Below are 17875 nucleotides of genomic sequence, written 5' to 3'. Positions count from 1 at the left end.
TATCCAATCTAAACCTGCCCTGACATAACTTGAACCCTTTTTCTCTTGTCCTATCACTCGTCACCAGGGAGAAGAGGTCAGCTCCCATCTCTCTAAAACCTCCTTTCAGGTAGTTGTAGAGGGTGATAAGGTCTCCCCTCAGCCTCCTCTTCTCCAGGCTAAACAACCCCAGATCCCTCAGTCGTTCCTCAAGGAACGAAGGCACAAGAAGGGCACAAACGTTCCAGACATACACAGATCATGAAGTTGTACAAGAGAATACGAATTCAAATTATGGAGTGAGGGAAATATGGTCACACTCTTATTTGCTCAAGCTCCTATTTGCTCTTTCTGGAATTCCTTAAATGGGTTTGATTGTAGGAGAGCCCAAAAAATACCCCTTGGTGTCATGACCAGAAGAGATGAGACCCTCTGAAGAGAAGCACAGATCTGCTACAGTCAGCAAAGAGCAGGAAAGCAGCCCCATGGGGCATTTTGTGGACAACTGGTTCTTTTGGAGAAGTTGGATTAACTATCCACTAGCTAAGTGGTTCACCAAAGAGATATCTGGAGTGCCTGTTGATGTGACTGCTGGGACAAAAAATTGTGATGTTCTGTCCAGACTGGTGGATGTCCACATGAGCAGGGATGTCCTGTTCTGCCCTGAGTCACTCAGTTCAGGGTTCTATTCTTGACCTTGACCTTGTGTGGTCATATCAAGCAACTTGGGTTTAGAAAGCCAAATATGGCCTTTGGTTTTGCGGTCCTGAATTTCTGAATGCACATGGCTGGACATAGTAGAAAACAGAAAATTCCATCTGTAGATGGTCTGAAAAATGTCTAAAAAATCACATCCCAGTGCTTTAATATGGTACTGTGAATTTGGAAGCACCCTAAACATCAAATTGCCTCTGAAATCATGGCTTTGATGGGTGAAGGTCTCAGTTGTTCTGCTCGGAGTGGATGATAGTGGACATCTGTAAGCTTCTGCAGGACTCTGAGTTCTGCACAGGAAAATGGAGATGCAGAACGGAGGCTGTTCTGCTGCAAATTCACATTATGCTTTCGTTCCACCTAAGCCCCTGGGAGTACAAGGGAGTTCACACTGTTCTGTCATGAGTCTGCGACTCAGCGAACAACAACAGCTGGACATGTTGAGGCTGATGTCAGTTTCTGGATCCTCTCCGATGACAGTCTGAGTCATTGGTCTCAATTGATCCTGTGCAACATGTGGGTGGCGTACAGGAGACTCAGGATTACAAGGTGAAATTATTCAGAGAAGATCCTGATTCTGTGTCAGAGAGGACCTTGCTGCTATGTCAAGACCCTCCTCCTTGCATGTCTGGGTGCTAACCAGTGAGAGGGTTTTTATCATCTCAAAAATCAGATTTATATCTTTACCTTATCATTATGTCATATCTCAGCACCTGCTTACCTCCTTAGATAACCTCAATCATTATAGATTTCAATCTACCTTCAGATTTGGCCCCTTGCCAACCGCAGCAAGGAAAAAAAGAACCAGGGATAGCATAGATTAAATTACATGCCTGAGGCTCAAAAGGTCACCTTTGGCTGGGCTGGGGCCTGGACTCTGACAAACTGCTTGCTGAACTACTTTTATACTCTAGGGTGAAGGTGAACCACACTAAAAGCACCCACATTACAGGTGCTTGAGGCTTCTTCCCGATGAGAAGGTGCTAGGCTATTGTTTATATTTCTAAGTGCCATAACCTTGCAGCCCCTGATGTATGCCATGTATGGAATTGCAAGCTCCTCTGCTCAGCTTATATTCAGCTTTAAAGAGGAGCCTGATCTAAACTGCTTAGTGAACACACTTGCTACTTGCTTTTTAGTTGTGAGGTTCAAAAGAGGCCCCCAAAGCTTCCCACGGAAGGGGAATGTGCTCAGTAGAGAGATGGATGGGCACTGTGGCTCAACAGAAGTTCAGAAGGCTTTGTGTAGTCTCTTTGTGCACAGGTCTGAAGCCGACTCTGCTCTCCTTTCGGAAGTGCAATGGGCCAACGGCTACAGCAGCCAGTGCCAGCTGATATGTGCACAGGCTGTAAAAACATCTTTAAAGCATCTCACTCTGTGTCATTAAAAAAAAAAAAAAATTACTCATGTGGTCGGTAAAGAACAAGAAGAACAAGATGTGACATCTTTATCACTGGGGGAAAGTTGTTTCTCTCCTAAAGTCCTTTCACAGAAAAGCTTCCTTGTATTATCCAAAAAAAAAAAAAAAAAGGCAAAAAAAAGGCAAAACATCAACAAAACACTTGGGTTTCTGGAGAATGCTTTGCTTCCACAAGTCTGAGCACCTGAGTTTCAAAAAGCCCTGCATTCGAGAAGGACCCTTAGCAAGTATTTATTTACCATGTAAAATTGGTAACAGGCTGATTTTTTTCCCTCTTCCTTTTGCATATCCCCCCTTCCCCCCCCCCCCCCCCCCCCCCGAAGCATACATTGTGTATCAATTGGTTATTCTCCTTACCTTTTCCTTTTCTATTTTATTGGGGGGTGATGAAGGAGGGGGAGTTGTTGCTATTGTTGTAAGGAAGATTCTGGAATCTGTGAACACAAAGTAATAGTATTTTAAATAATGAGAAAAGATTCCACATGGAAAGCTCATCTGGCTGTGGCAGTTTGTGACTGAATGAGAGAAAAGTGCCCTAGAAGCTATTCATTAGGAATTCACTGGAAGCTCTCAAACAAGCCTGGCAGAAGCTGAAATTGAAGTGGTCTCTGACCTAATTTTCTTCTGCATGAAACATCTGCATCAAGGCACTCTTTGATGTATTCCACTTGGCTCTGTCTACAGTATTGTATCACATGGCTTCAGCGTTGCCTCAGTTTTAAAAGACATTTCCAGCCTGTAGAAGGTAATGTGATGTTACTGTTACCCAAACTAATCACTCAATGTGCTCCCGAAATAGAAACAATAGAGGTTCAGACAACGATGTCTGCTTTGCAGTCGTTGTTGCTGCTTAAGCTCACGGTTTAAAAAACCCAGATCTGTGATATTCATCTCATGTAATTCATCAACACCAGGAAGGGGAGGGAGAGGGGGGAACTGTGAGCCTTCTGTGTAATAGTATGTCAGAGGACACAATGCTTTACATGTGTGAGCTTTGCATTCTTTGCCGCTCCAGCCATACAGTTAGTTTAGCACATTAAAAACAAAAACAAGGAAATGTTGGAGGACATTATCATAAAACCTCAACAGAAGGAGCTCCTGGTTTTCATTTTGCTGTTTGTTCTCTGCTGATTGACACCCAAAGCTCACGGTGAAAGAAATGCGAGCATGTTTGTGTAGATGCGTGGATGATGTGTGATGTATTTTGAATATATATTTTTTCCCCCCTCCTTTTCTTTTCTGCACCACAGTACACATTTCAGATCCTCTCTCAAGCTCTTCTCCAAGTGGTGTAGAAAACATAGCTGCACAAAGATAGCTCTATATATGTACACATACACTTACACATATATACATAGATAAATGAATAAAGAAGAAATTATTAGGGTCACTTCTTTACTTTGAATGAATAGATCTTAGCCTTCTCCAGAAAGGTTTTCTGCTCAGTCTTACCTAATGGCATGCTGCTGTTTCCCCAACCTTACTTGTATTATGTGAATAACTGTGGTGTCTTTTGTATTCCACCCCCTGAAGAAGAATCCTTTGAAATTCTAAATGACTGTGCTGCGGATTTTAATGTCTGTCTCTTAGAAATAGCCAAGCAATACCCACTTATGGAGCAAGATGCAGCAAGCCTTTTGAAAGTTATTCAGCCTGCTTCCTCAGCCTCATGAGTGTGTGCGTGTGTGTATACATGTGCTGTTTAGTTCTCTGAATGTATGGCAGGAATACATTATTTCCCTGTGAATCACTTTCTCTCTCCTCCTGTCCATCTACTCCACCCCCCAAATCTCTCCTACTTTTGTTGACATAGGAAAAATAAAGCTAACTGGCTAGGGAGCTTGTACAGGTCTTATGGGTACAGCATGAGATGAGTTGGTAGCTTCTCAGTACGGTCCCTTGCAGAGATCAGAAAGAAAAGGCAGCCCTATTGCTACTAATTAGATGCCTCCGGGGTAATCACAACAGAAAAGCCATGGCCCAGGAGCCTCAAAATAGCCTGCTCCCTGGGGTCATTTTCCCAGGTTTGGGCTGAAACACATCAGCAAGGCAGAGTGGAGGGAAACAGACACACTCCTGCCTGACTGCACAGCTGGCAGATAGCTGTGTCCCCTCTCTGGTGCTTCTCCTTTGAGCCCACACTTCTTTGCTTCACTGATCAGTGGAGGACTTGTATCTGGTAGTGACGGTATAATTAATTCCTTATACAAACAGCTGCTCCATCCCCTGTTGAGTGATGCACTTTGCTGTGCTCGGAGCTGTATGCACTGTGACAGCTAGCTCCAGCTCTGGAGGACTTCCTTAGGATTGCAGGGTCCTCGGACAACTGGGGCAGGCAGAGAGAGCTGGAGGGATGCACTGAAGGTCACGCAGTCAGTATCCAGGAAGCAAAATCCACCTCATCTTCTGACAGCTGAAGTGAGGCGCTTTGCGGTGGGAACACCCTGTCTCATCTTCTGCAGACGAGCACCAGGCCAGCCCTCAGTGCCCGTTGCCAGCAATAAATCTCCTTGAACTAATTTTGTTAAAGACAAAGCCAACGCTGTGCAAAAACAAAAAGGCCCATAGCTTCTTTGCATGTCTGTTGTTTCTGGAAGGGCAACAAGGAGCAGGGAACCCCACTCCCACCGCATTCACAGATAACAGCCCCAAAGAGTTATTTTGGAGAACATATTTAAATAAGAAAAGCCAAGGTCTCCCAGCGAGCACTGAAGCTGATTTACACTTCTGCATGGACATGGTTGGCTGTGGATGGTGCCTGGCAGAAGCTTATCATGCCCACTCTAAAAATAACGATCTCCAATGGGCAAGATCTGCTCACTCAGCCCCAGCCTTGGTTCTCAAACAGTGACATGACATTCAAAAGTGCCAGAGAGACTCTGGCAGAACTGTGATGCTGAAGAATCCAGAGAGGTCACAGCAGCAGGCCTTGAAGCAAGTGGCTCCTGCCCAGAGAGAAACCCGTTTGCTTCCCAAGAGTGTGCTTTCTGGTTTTGGAGATTACCCCCTCCCAGATTGCTCCTTTCCTCTTCCTTCCACACCTTCTACCCCTGCCTTTTCTTGGGATTTTATGGTGGTGTCAGAGACCTACCCGGTATAGGGGATGGTCATGGCTTTCAAGCATTCCCCACCCAAGCCCTAGTCCTTGGGTAAATTAAAGCCATTGCTGTTTCTCACTGGTTGTCCTGAGCTCTGGATACCCCTGTTTTGCTATGCAGAAAGCTCCAGCCTCTTCACCAGCATGATGTTTCCTCTTTATCCACCCCCTTACATCTGAACCCTGGAAGACAAGCTGGGTTTTGTCTATTCATTTGGCAGATGGTTAGATTCAGATCTTACAGGAACATAACGTTAGAAATAGAGCATGTGTATATTTGTGTTTGTGTGTGGTGGGGAAATGATCCCAGATCATTTTCTTCCTCTGTGGTCTTATAACTGCTAGCAGTTTCACACAATCTCCTGTAGGTAACAGGAATAAAAAAGCTGCCTTTTTTTTACCCCCCGTTTTTTTTCTCCCCCAAGTCTGTGCCGTATATACCAGCAGTGTGGTCTAGGCCAATGCTGAACATTTGTGCCTTGGACAATAGCACAGCCTGGCCTGACTATTATCAGCTGCTGTTTTCTGGTTAGCTTTCCTTTTATTCAAGTGCACAATGCAAGCCTTTATCACCCTTCAGTCATAGTGACTCTTGAGGAATACATCTGGTTTTCTCTTTCAGCAGCTCTGAAAAGGTCAGTCTGTTCATTTCTTATTCGCAGGACACCACATTTTTTTCTGAGCTGGAAAGACAGGCCTACACCTTTTCATTCCGTCTTGTACGTAATTAGGCATGGTGTCGCTCTAGAAACCTACCCTTGAAATCTTCCCGAGTAACTCTTTCAGAGACGGGGGAGACGTGGCGAGGGAGCGGGCAAGCGGGGGGACCACTTCCATCCGGTCTTAAGTCTCATTGTGTGGTCACAAAAGCACTTCCCCAGTGTTGCCAGCCTGCTTTTTTCCTCTTCTCCTTCTTCTCCCTCTCCTGGTCCCCCTCCCCCCCTCCCTTTTCCCCTCCTAACGCTGGCTATTGCTTTAAGGACAGACCACGCATGATAGAAGCTCTTGCATAAAGAAGTCCTCAGATTATTTGTGCAAACGGGGTTGCAATCGTTTTCCCTTCCGCCACGTCCCACATTCTTCAGGCAGGCTGTAACGCAATAACAAGTGTGCCCAAGAGGACGGAGCTTGCAGCAGCTGGTGTCTGACAAATTATCCTGCTCCAGACAGGCAAATGGTGACTTGAGCTCCAGCCCTCCAAGGGACGTATGTTTTGGTTTGTCCCTCCACACTGGCTTGGGTGGGCCAAATCCTCCTGTGGTGGAAATCAGCACAGTCCCCTTGGAGCCAGAGGGTCTCACCTCTGCTGAAGGTCATTTTCCCTTGCTGGCTGCTGCTCGTGTGTTTCGGTGTGAGAGGCAACAGTCAAGGCTGTCAACGACTGCCCGGGCAATGCTGCTTCTGCCATCTCCATGCTGAGGAGGAAACAGTCTGACGACTTGGATGGTCCCGTGCTTCTCCTGAGGAGCAACTGCCAATATCATCTGACAAGGGGAAAGAGGAGGATGTTTCATAAAATTAATGGCCAGTATGAAACAAGCTAGGAGCATCAAATTAATTTCTGCCAAGGCAGACGAGCTTGGAGTTGCTGACACTCAGTCAAGGGACATTTGGTATAAAACTGCTGGTTTATTAACTTATTCTGCCAGGACCACTAAGCTGTGGGAGTATGATTCTTGAACTCTTGAAACACACCCAGGGTACAGAGTTTATGGTTGGTTTTCTTTCTGTATTTCAGCTTTCTTTTTTTCATCATTATTTCTCTCACTTTGTAGAAACGCCTGTTGTAGGCTAAAAGCACAGAGACAGCTATCTGATTTTCTTTGTGCCCACACCATTTTTACAGGTGTTCATGGTGACGTGGTTGCAGTCCTTCAGGGCAGCTTTCATGGGATGAAATCCTTTCCTCTTTTGTCCTTCACAAACATTACCATAGGACTTCAGTACTTGGTGAAGGGCTTTTTCCCAAGCAGGGGTAATCCCTACAGCTGAAATGTTATAACATTAAACCTGAACGTCTAGAAATCACAGTCACCAGGGGTTTTTTCCTATTAGGAATTTCTACCTCCAAGCCAGATGTGGATATGCCTCATGTCCCCACCACCATCACCTTGCTGTGGTGCTCACAAGAAAGCCAGCAGAGTAGGCAGGGGAAAATGCACAGTAGGAGACCAGCATCAAAGAGGGTGATGCAGGTGAGAGCGGAGACCTCCTATTTCTGCTCCAGCATTTCCAGTGAGCTGGTAGGTCTCCTTCCTGCACAGCTGAGGCCAGAGACATTGCCTTGCCCCAAGGAGTTCACAGCAGAGTAGAAAAATGAGCTTAAAGAGGTAAATTAATTTCCTACCACACTGCACTACTCCATGAGCTAGATGTGAGACTAGGAACAGACCCTCCTCCTCCTGCCTCTATTTATTCAGTCGCTAGACCGTATCTTCTCTAATGGACAGCCCCTCTTGTTTGCTTTGCATAGAGGATTTGATCTACTGCTCTGGTATGAAAGATGTGTTTAAACAGCCACATTTCTTATTTAAGCAAATTTTGTATTTTAAAGCAAGAGACAGGCTAAAGACAGAGGGAATTTAGTTTCTGGTATTAAATTTCTTGATTGGTTTAGAGCTATATATATTTTATACATATGTATTTCAAATTAAAGCCTTCTGAGACTTTTTGTGATTTACAGTTCTTTAGCAGTGAATAATGGCTTTAGGACACAGAAGGAGCATTTGAAATCTTTATTAAAGTGTCTATTCGATAGCAGCTCCTACTAATACAGTCAGACTTTGGGTTTTATCACAGTTTCTATGAAGGACCCTGATTTTCAGGGTTTTAGAACAATATGGTCTTAAAACCTGCCCACAGCTAAAATACATTTTGGGTCTTATCACACCAGCCTTACAGTAAATTGGAACAGAAATTAGAAAAGTGCAAGAACAGTTATGTGGTTTCTGATTGCTTCTTGCAGAAAGACATAAAAGTTCAGAGTCTTGGCATGCTGTAAAAGATAGAGTTCCTTTCATCCCAGCATTTCCTATCTGACAATTTATGTTTTTTCATGATGCTGAAGTATCACCACCTTGTCTCACACAATTTCCCTGCACATGAGATACCACAACATGGAAAGAAAGAACTGGACCCTGGCTGAAAGCCTGAGGTGTAGTCATCTTTACTATGCTTTTCTGTCCTGAATAAGGGTGGAAGGTAGGTCTTCCTTGAAAAGACACCTCTCTCTTTAACATCCTATGGCTGCAAGTTTTGTAAGTTCTCCACAGAATATATCTACTTAATTGTTTGCTGTATGTTATTCTTTTGCAAGCACTGATTTTTATTCATTTGTGTTTTCAGGATACAGCAAACCATAGTGATACCTCTTTCAGAATACAAAACTATGACTTTTTTTTTTTTTTTAAGTTTCTTTGACCAATGGAATGCCTGGGTCCAGGTGCAGCTGAACAGAAATAACAACGAACATAATAAATTACAAGTAGGAGGCACACCAGTAGAAGCTGATTTAACAACTCATTGTTAAAAGCAATAGATTATTAATGTATCTGCCTCGCAACAGATTATTGATGTAATAATTTAAACTGTTATGTTGATGATTTTGCATTAGAATTATTTTCAATTTGGAAGAGGCTACTGTGACAAAATTGAGAGATTTGATTAAATGTTTTGAAAAAGTTAGCTGTTTTTGTAGTGGTCAAAGCCATAAGACCAAAAAGAAGCATTCCCATAAGGAGGAGTAGCTTTACTGCAGCTGTGATAGTCTCAGGACATAAGCAAGAGAAAGTTTATAGCTTCCAATTAACTTTTCTGTCAGAGTTGGTATAACAGGTACATATCTGATTTGGCCCAGAAAAGTGGATTTTAGCATTGAAGTATTTCAAACACAAAGAAAAGTTTTTCAGAGTGGAAGTATTTTCTGCTTTTTCCAACTACACCTGGATTGTCTATTTAAACATATGACCTCAACTGGCAAATGTTGTCTTCAGCAAGGTCAGTTTGATATTTCTGGAATACTGTATTCAAAAAACTTCATTTCATAGGTAATTTCCAGGTTTATTTCCATCTGGAGGTGGGTGACGTCAAATCTTCTAGCATTTCTTAGAAAATTTAAAGTTCCGTTTTTCCACCAGGTCTTCTACAAAGATAGACAAGTTTATTCAGACATAAGCACCATACTTCATCTGTCAACCTTAAAAACTTGTAAGTCTTTCTGACTTGGGAGGTGCCTGAGAAAACCTTATTTGTGGGTGAGTATCCACAGTTATAAGCCAGAGGTGTGCACTTGCCTGCAGCAATCTCCAAGTTTCAGAACATCCTTTTTTTGTATGAGAAGCTTTGGAGAGTTTTTGAGCCAGAAGTTCTCAGATGAGAAGTTAGAGCTTTGTCTTTGCCTGTTTCTCTACAGTTGTGTGTCTGTGTGTATGCACATGCTGGAAAAATGCATACAAAGGTAGGTATATGCATTTACACGTGCAGTGTGTAAATAGGACAGCTACTCTCTAACACCCTAGCATCTTTCTGAAATGTAGGCTGACTTCAAGCGGGGATAGTGAAATGCTTCCTTTGCTGGAGGTCAAACAAATCTTTTGCTTCTCCCATTGGTGGACTACTCATTTGCACGTCCCTCAGTAGAAGTCCAGAGTTGCGCTTTCCATCTCCTGCCTATCTGTTCCCTCAAAATAATATGTGCATGGACAAGTGAAATGAGGTTACAGGCCACATCCAGCACACCAGATGTAAATTCCACAACCTGACATGACAGCATTATAAGGCTTTTCAGTTGTTTTAACTTATTTTTCTCCACAGTCTACAAATCCTGGTGAGACTGATGCTGAAGTCTTTCCTTTCTCTTGTCTTTCTCTTTCTCTTTTCTTTTCTTTTCTTTTCTTTTCTTTTCTTTTTTTCTTTTCTTTTCTTTTCTTTTCTTTTCTTTTCTTTTCTTTTCTTTTCTTTTCTTTTCTTTTCTTTTCTTTTCTTTTCTTTTCTTTTCTTTTCTTTTCTTTTCTTTTCTTTTCTTTTCTTTTCTTTTCTTTTCTTTTCTTTTCTTTTCTTTTCTTTTCTTTTCTTTTCTTTTCTTTTCTTTTCTTTTCTTTTCTTTTCTTTTCTTTTCTTTTCTTTTCTTTTCTTTTCTTTTCTTTTCTTTTCTTTTCTTTTCTTTTCTTTTCTTTTCTTTTCTTTTCTTTTCTTCATCATCTGTAGTGCTTTTCAAAAATTCATCATCCCATAAATGTGCAAAACCATCTCCAATGTTTAGGGATATAATTTGTGTCCTCTTATTGGAAATCATACATATATTCCCCCCACTGTTTCACCTATCTACATAGGTTTGCTGTGCCACTTAGGTGGCCCGGTGAAATTCAAGGTGCACATCTGTGTGGAGTTTTAGAAAAGGTACCTAGTTTGCTCTGTCCACCAAAGGCTCTAACATTCAATATGCCACAAAGTCGCTAGAGAGCCTGATTATTCTGTGGGAGTGCAAAATATTAGATCCAATTCTGACACGTATTCAAGTCCCTTCCTATTTTGGGGCTGAACACATGGACTCTGTGCTCCAGAAGATGCTGATATCAGGACTCCAGTAGTCTTTCTAGCACTCCTCAGTTACCATACTGAGAATTCGAATAAAGAATATCAGAGTCTTCGGGTCTTTTTTCAGAAAACCTCCAGGTCTGTAGCTCCATGGCTAAAGATGATGAAGGAGACCTAGCTGTTGTGATCACAGGAGGGAGGGCTTGAAAATTCAGGATGTGAATCAAAGCAACCAATACGTTATTTCACTAGCAGTGAAGGCTTGATTCATGACATTGAACTGCTTGGTGAAAACAGTGGTGTCCTCCACTCCTCTGTGTGTATCAACACTATGTTGCATTTTGCTACTAGCTGAAATCCTAAAGCTTGTCAGGGCAAGAGATGGTTCTTGTATACATATGTGTGTGGTGCCTAGCAAACATGACCCCCGCAGAGAGCTCCAGCAGCAGTGTTCTGCAGATGTTATTAACAGCTTACTGTGACAAAACATGAAGGACTGATCTGAGATCTAGGGATGGACTCAGATCAAGTTTCTGGACCGAAACACCCCTGAAGCTCAAGCATGTTGAAAATCCAAGCTCAACTATACATAGGATGTTTCTTATACCTGGAAAGTCCCAGGCTAATGCTGAAACATCTCATAACTTGCTGATGTTTCTACAAGGTGCAGGTGACAATTCTGAAGTCTGTGAAGATCTCAGCAAGCAGTGACTGGAAACTCAGGATGTGGATTTCTGTACTTTGATAGTATAAATTAAGCAGTTATTGTTCCTTCTTTGCAGTTTCTTATGTGTTAATCCAGCCATGCTCTTATCAGTCTGTGAGGGGGGCTTTCTTAGCGCTCAGCATCATTTGTTTTCCTTATTTCTTGTTCCTGTCAGAGGGCAAACACTATTGCTGTCACTTAGAAAAATAGGATTTTGCCTGCTGTGCTTGAGAAATCTTCAGCACCAGGCTGATTGTATAGGTTCCAGGAACTCCTGTTGTAAGGCTGGGATTCAGTCGACTGATCTATAGCTGCAAAGGTTCACTGCTTTACTGCACCAGCATAAAGTGGAAATGTTGTAACGTTCCCATCTGTGAAGACTTGCCAAAACAGTTTAGTGTTTCAAAAGCTGCGTACTGAACGAAGACAAGATCTCACTACAAGCTGTGGGAGCTGGGAGAGTTTATGAAGCAGAAAGTATGGGCTAAGGGAGAGATCAGACCAGTGATAGTTTACTGGCCTTGCAATTCTTTTAAGAGGCACTAATGGTAGTGGACTGCTACAGTGGAAGTAGACCCAGACTCATTTAAGGCAGTAGCATGAAATTGGTTGCAATAAAATTATGCATTAAATGTGCATTATGTTTAATAAGACTGTATTGCACTCCCAATGTTTACTCTGTGCCCACTGAGGCTGATCCAATTTTCTAAAGTTCTCCAATTGGTTCGCTATCAGGTTTTCAGCCAGAAGGTCAGATTTCACTTGCTGTTAGTACCTGTCTCCATTACTTTGCTAAGGCATTTACACTCCATATTCATTGCCTCTTCTTTTTTTTTTCTATCTCCTGTAACTTGACTGGTCCAAAACTTTCCCTGTAGGTGGCATGTTTGACACAAATGAGATCCGTCTCTAATAGATGTCAACTCAAAAACATATACACGTGCAAACATACACTCGCACAAACATGCAGACAGAAAGAGGGGGGAAAGGCTATTTCCAGACCCACATTGGAGGTAATTTTATGTTGCTTCACTCAAGGTGTATAAGCGACCTTTGTGAAATCATGGGTTTCGGGTATGAAACTGGGAATGTAAGTAGAGAGGCTGGAATATATGTTTAGAACAGTATGTGATCATGACTATACCAAACTGGGAGCTGGATTGTTTTAATCAGAGGCAATGATAGTTTTAGTGTTCCAAAAACACATTATTTCCCAACATCTCAACAAACTCTGTCAGCACTGAACTCAATTTGGGTAACGCAGGCGAGGAACCAGCAGGCGTACTTTCTTAGGGCTTTCTGTTTCTTCGTGAATGCTTTAGCAGGAAAATACAAGCCTGCTTGTATTCTGTTCTCTTCTGTTAGGAGATCATGTTGAGAGAATTCAGCATGTATAACAAGTTTCAGCCAATAACATAGCATTCATCACTCCAAAATGGACTGTCCCTGTTAGCAAAGCTGGCTGGGTTACCCAGAAGGAGCCATTGTCCGGGACACTCGGTACTCTGCCTTGGCAGTGAGGTCTGTGCCTAGCCTTCAGCTTGATTAGCTAGGGAAAATGCAGTGGGGGCCCTAAAAAGTCTTGCCAATGCCTCAGATAATGAAGTGTTTGAATTAGCTAGCTGCAAGGTATGTCTACCCTGATGTCACCACTCTATCTCCAGGCTGATGTAGATGTACCCATGCTCGCTTTAAAGCTATCTGTTGGCAGGCTGCTAGCTGTATGCACCCAAAACCTGCCCGAGGTGCTGCTGGGCAGCCTGCAGGGCATGCTGGAGCATGAGAGCCTGCCTAAGAATAAAGCCTGAGACAGTGCAGGAGCACAAAGTCATGGCATCGGCCTCTTTTTGCAGTCCAGCTTCTTCTCCAGAGGATGGTTGGGTATCGAGGGACCTCTCCACACCAGATGGAGACCTCTCCTCCCCTCGGTCTTCAGAGGAGAGCCCCATTAATGTGAGGTGCTGCTCAAAACACAGGGAGGCTGTGTTTTGTGAGCCCTGTGAGCACAGGGCGTCTCTGATTGCTTGCATGGCCAGCCTCCTCCACCCCTTTTGTCCCTGCAGGTACAGACTGTGAGATAGTTTGTGCTACCTCATTATGGTGTTTCAGGCATGTGTAGTCACCACTCAGAAGGATGCATTCACATACACGTGTGATTATTTTGCTTGTTTTTTTCTTTGGGATGGAATTTTTCTATTTTGTCCCTGCCGTTTGTATTTGCTACTGCTACCTTGAGGCTGAGGGTTTGAGGAAGGACTAGACTCCATTGGTGCCTGCTAGTTATAGACTTACAAAAAAGGGTACAGTTTTGATTTGGGTAAATTAGATTAAATTGCTGAGAACAACAAAAGCAAACAGCCTTGGCTATCTGGTTTCCATGCATAGGAAAGAAGGACCTAATCCTTTTCCCACTGAAATCAGCAGAAGGGATCAATACTCCTTATTCTGGATTTAATTTTTATTAATTTTATTTTTATTATTATTATTACTACAGTCTTTGAGTTCTTTTCTTTCCTTTGTCTTTTCTTGATATGCTTTGGTATCATTGTGTTCCACCAGAAGAGTGGGCTGTGGAACATCTTTGTATGACGATAGATGGCCCGTGCTATTATATGTCATGATTTACATATAATTGCATAAATTACATGTAATTGGTAGAAGGCCAGCGCAGTCATGAAAGCATAGCTAATATATACTTTCGGTTAAAACTCCCATATCAAATAAAAGTTGCTTACCCCAAAAAAGGTAAAAGGAGCTGGTCTGCTTTATATCAAATATGGATTTGGATCATAGTAATTTGTATTTTGTGGTTGTTTTTTTTTAAATAACATATAAAATTTTCTGCACGGAGTAATGGTCATCCTAGTCAACCTTAAGTTTTTCCATGGTCCCGTGAGAGGAGAAAGTGAATTTTAACTCCATAGCAGCCCATGGAAAAAAATTGTTGTGACTTGCATGGAGCCAGGTTTACTGTAGGAACCCACAATGTCCTTCAGTGCAACCATCAAAGCAGAGGGAAGAATACTGTAAGACATACAGCCTTCAGTTCAAAGGACAATAAAGCCCTGTTTCAGCACAGCACAAGCACAGTCATTTCGACCTGAGTAGATGTAAGGCTGTAATCCAGGAAGGTGCTTACACACATGCCTGCCTGTAAACAAATGCTTAATCCCATTGGAATCAACTGGGCCCCAACTCAGCTTGAGCTTTCTTTGCTGTGTTGAACTTAAACATATGCAGTGAAGAGAAAATTGCTCACAGCACCCTCATCTTTAACAAGCAGGATGGAAGAAGTTTGCAGTGAAATCAGCAGGACTTCAACTAATGTGATTAAGTGCCTTTCTGAATCCAGCCTTCTGCAAACCCAGGCCCACAGAGTCTATTCAAAGCCTGCTGAGGGCAGTGGGTGCTGGATGAGACCCTAGATGCAACTGTATTTTCTCACACTTCTGCAACTTCAAAAAAAGCTGAAAAGATTTCAGAAGGAAAGAAAGGGTAATCAAGGGTGTGTTTTATTGCTTCACCACCTTTCAGAAAAGCAGCTGGTGAATGAAATGAGTGAGGTTATGAGAAAGTAGCCAGATCCAAACTGATTCTTTTATTTCGGTCCTTCAAATGACCTGCAGGCTGCTAGTTTTGGTTTCCACTCTCCCCAGAACTAACTGAGATCTGAAGGCTGTGGATCATATGAAGAGCAGAGATCATGCCGGAATAAGCTGTTCTCTCATTCCTTCCAGTCCTGCTCCTTGGTGTGTTCCCTCTTGAAATTCAAGGTTCCTTTTCTTTGTGTTTCAAGGGGTTTGTCTGATTAAAACTAAATAGAAGCTAGAGGACTAGATGTTGTCTGTGGCTCATACCCATATTTCCTATAAACTGCTGGCAAGCATATGAAGAGTTCTCCAAATTGACAGTGTACACAATGTCCAAATATAATTTGAACTGCATGGTGCAGCTTCAGCTTTCAATCACACAGCACTTCCTCTAAAACAGTGTCTGCAGCTACATTTCCAAATTGGGACATTTGAGAAATTGCTCATCACGCAGCTCCCTCAATAGACCAACATATGTTTCAGCAGAGTCAACAGGCTGACAAACTCCAGGCCACTGAGAATTTTATGTATCAGAGAGAGCGTGTCGTACATGAATCAAAGTGCTTGTCATGCTTTGGGACTTGGTATGTGTATATCTAGAAACATTTTCCAGTATGGTTATTAATTATCGGGATGCTGTAAACAAGTCAACCTTCCTCACACGTCTTGTTTCAGCTCCGCGAAGCAACACAGAGCTCATGCCAAACGACATCATCAACCCAGAAAGGCTCACCCACCTGCTTTGCTCTAAGTGCTGTGAATGAGCTTATTATGCTTGATGGGACATGCTCATTAAAAATAAGGACATTGTAAGTTTTTGTGGGATTGACATGCAAAATACTTGGAGAAGCAGAGGTGGGGGTGGGAGGATAAGGAAGATCTATCTTCTGCATGAGACAAAGGAGAGGACTTCCAAAGGTCTGGGGATCTGTTCCCATTTCCAGCTGAGGTTCGGCCCTGTGGCCTTTGCTCAGTCTCTTAGCAATGAGGACATTACTGGTGACTGACCTCCATGGGTTGTTGTGAGGGTAAAGTCATTAATGTCTGGGAAGTGCTCAGAGTCAATGGTGATGAGCACTATAAAAAAGCCTATAAATAATAAATAGTTTCCTTCTGCTGACTAATACGTGTTGTCCTTTATCTTTTACCACATCAGAAATGCACAATTTAACCACTAAACAAAAACGCTGAGGTAAAAATTCAGCCCAGGTTTGGAGAAAGGTACAGTGTAAACAGGGAGCTGCTGGAAAGGAGAACTGTGAACTGAAGAGTTTCTCTGAGGTGGAAACCCATAGTTTCTTCTACATTGCTTGTGAAAAAAACCCACATTTTACATAGCAAATTGGTTTTCTTCAGGACAGGATGTTCTTGTATTCAGCTGAGGGTGGGCTTTTGAGGGTATCTGGGGTTTTGTCTCTTTTTCTGTCAACAGTGGCTCCCAGAGCAAGTGGCAGGTGGTAGGGATGGTGAGTTTGCATTTCACTTTCTCCTGGAAACACCTGTAGAAGGCTTATTCATGTTATCACAAAAATATTTCTGGGCCATCAGAGACCATATCTTGGAGAACAGCTCCTCTGCTCCAGACTTTATGTGGGACAACTTGTATGTAGCTGAATGCCTTCATTTCCCACAAGCTAAAACAACAACAAAAAAGTTTTTTTCATGAAAGGGCCTATATTGTGAGAGTGAATTAGCAGCACTGATTGTGCTTTGATGGTTTGTACTAATATCTACAACGATGCACACTGGCTTCAACTTAGAGGTGACTTTTATTCTCTTAGAGATCAAGTAATGCTTGAACTGAGTTTGCTGCTGCTGAAGGTTCAAGAAGTTTGATAAACTTGGAGATTTAAGTTTAGGGTTTTGATTGGAATTTGTGTTGTTATAATTTAATTTCCTACCTGTTGATGGATGGTCCTTTTGTCATTTTAATATACAGTGGTTCTCCCAAGCTGCACATTACAGATCTCAGAAGGTGGCAACTGTGAATCTCAACTCTTGGTTTGGATTTTGTGGCATCTTAACAGACAAACCTCAACTACATCAGGAAATTATTCCTTTCTTTAGGGCTACAGGACTTGGCATTCTAAGTGTGCACACTAGTGTCCATGTTCATGCAGAGGTAGTTTGTTTGTGAAGAGAAAATACTTCACTGTCTAGACTACTATCTTTTTCCAGTTGTGCTGCTGTCATGCCATGCTACTTAGGAAACATCTGTTATCTCTCAATGACTCAGTTTCCCTATCTGAAAACTACAATGCTTATGTCTTTCTTCCAGTGTAGAGGGTTTAAAGTGTTGTCCATGGAAATAGACATTAGAATAGCTATTATACGTATAACACATAAACAGACAGAAAATTAGAGTGACATGCCCCAAGATGTTACTTAATCTAGTGGCACGTATGCACCAATATGCCAAGTTTATCACTCAAACATTTGCTCATCTGACTTCTGTTTCCAGAAACTGTCCTTCTGTCTCATTCACCTCTGCCATGCAAAGGTGGAAACACAAAATTCCAGGAGTAGGGCTCATCAGATGGATGAGCTCATTTTCATGAAGTGTTTATCCAACATTTTTGTTTGTTCCACCACCTTATTGGTTGGCAAACTTTCTGAGCTGTGCTTAAGAATGCCACGTCTCCTTGGGTAGCCTTTTCATGTTTGTGTTTTTATTACTGGCATGTTATTTCAGGTCAGCTGCAGCAAAGCAGAGCAAGTCTTGCTATTGGCATGGTGGAGATGGGTGTGAAGAAATGTTCTCTAACACTAGAAAATAAAACATCTGTGAAGACAAACACTTGCGGTTTTCCATTTTCTGACTAGAGGAACAAGAT

This window comes from Vanellus vanellus, assembly GCF_965231255.1.
Source record: "Vanellus vanellus genome assembly, chromosome: Z".
Classification (NCBI taxonomy): domain Eukaryota; kingdom Metazoa; phylum Chordata; class Aves; order Charadriiformes; family Charadriidae; genus Vanellus; species Vanellus vanellus.
This window is presented reverse-complemented; position numbering follows the sequence as displayed.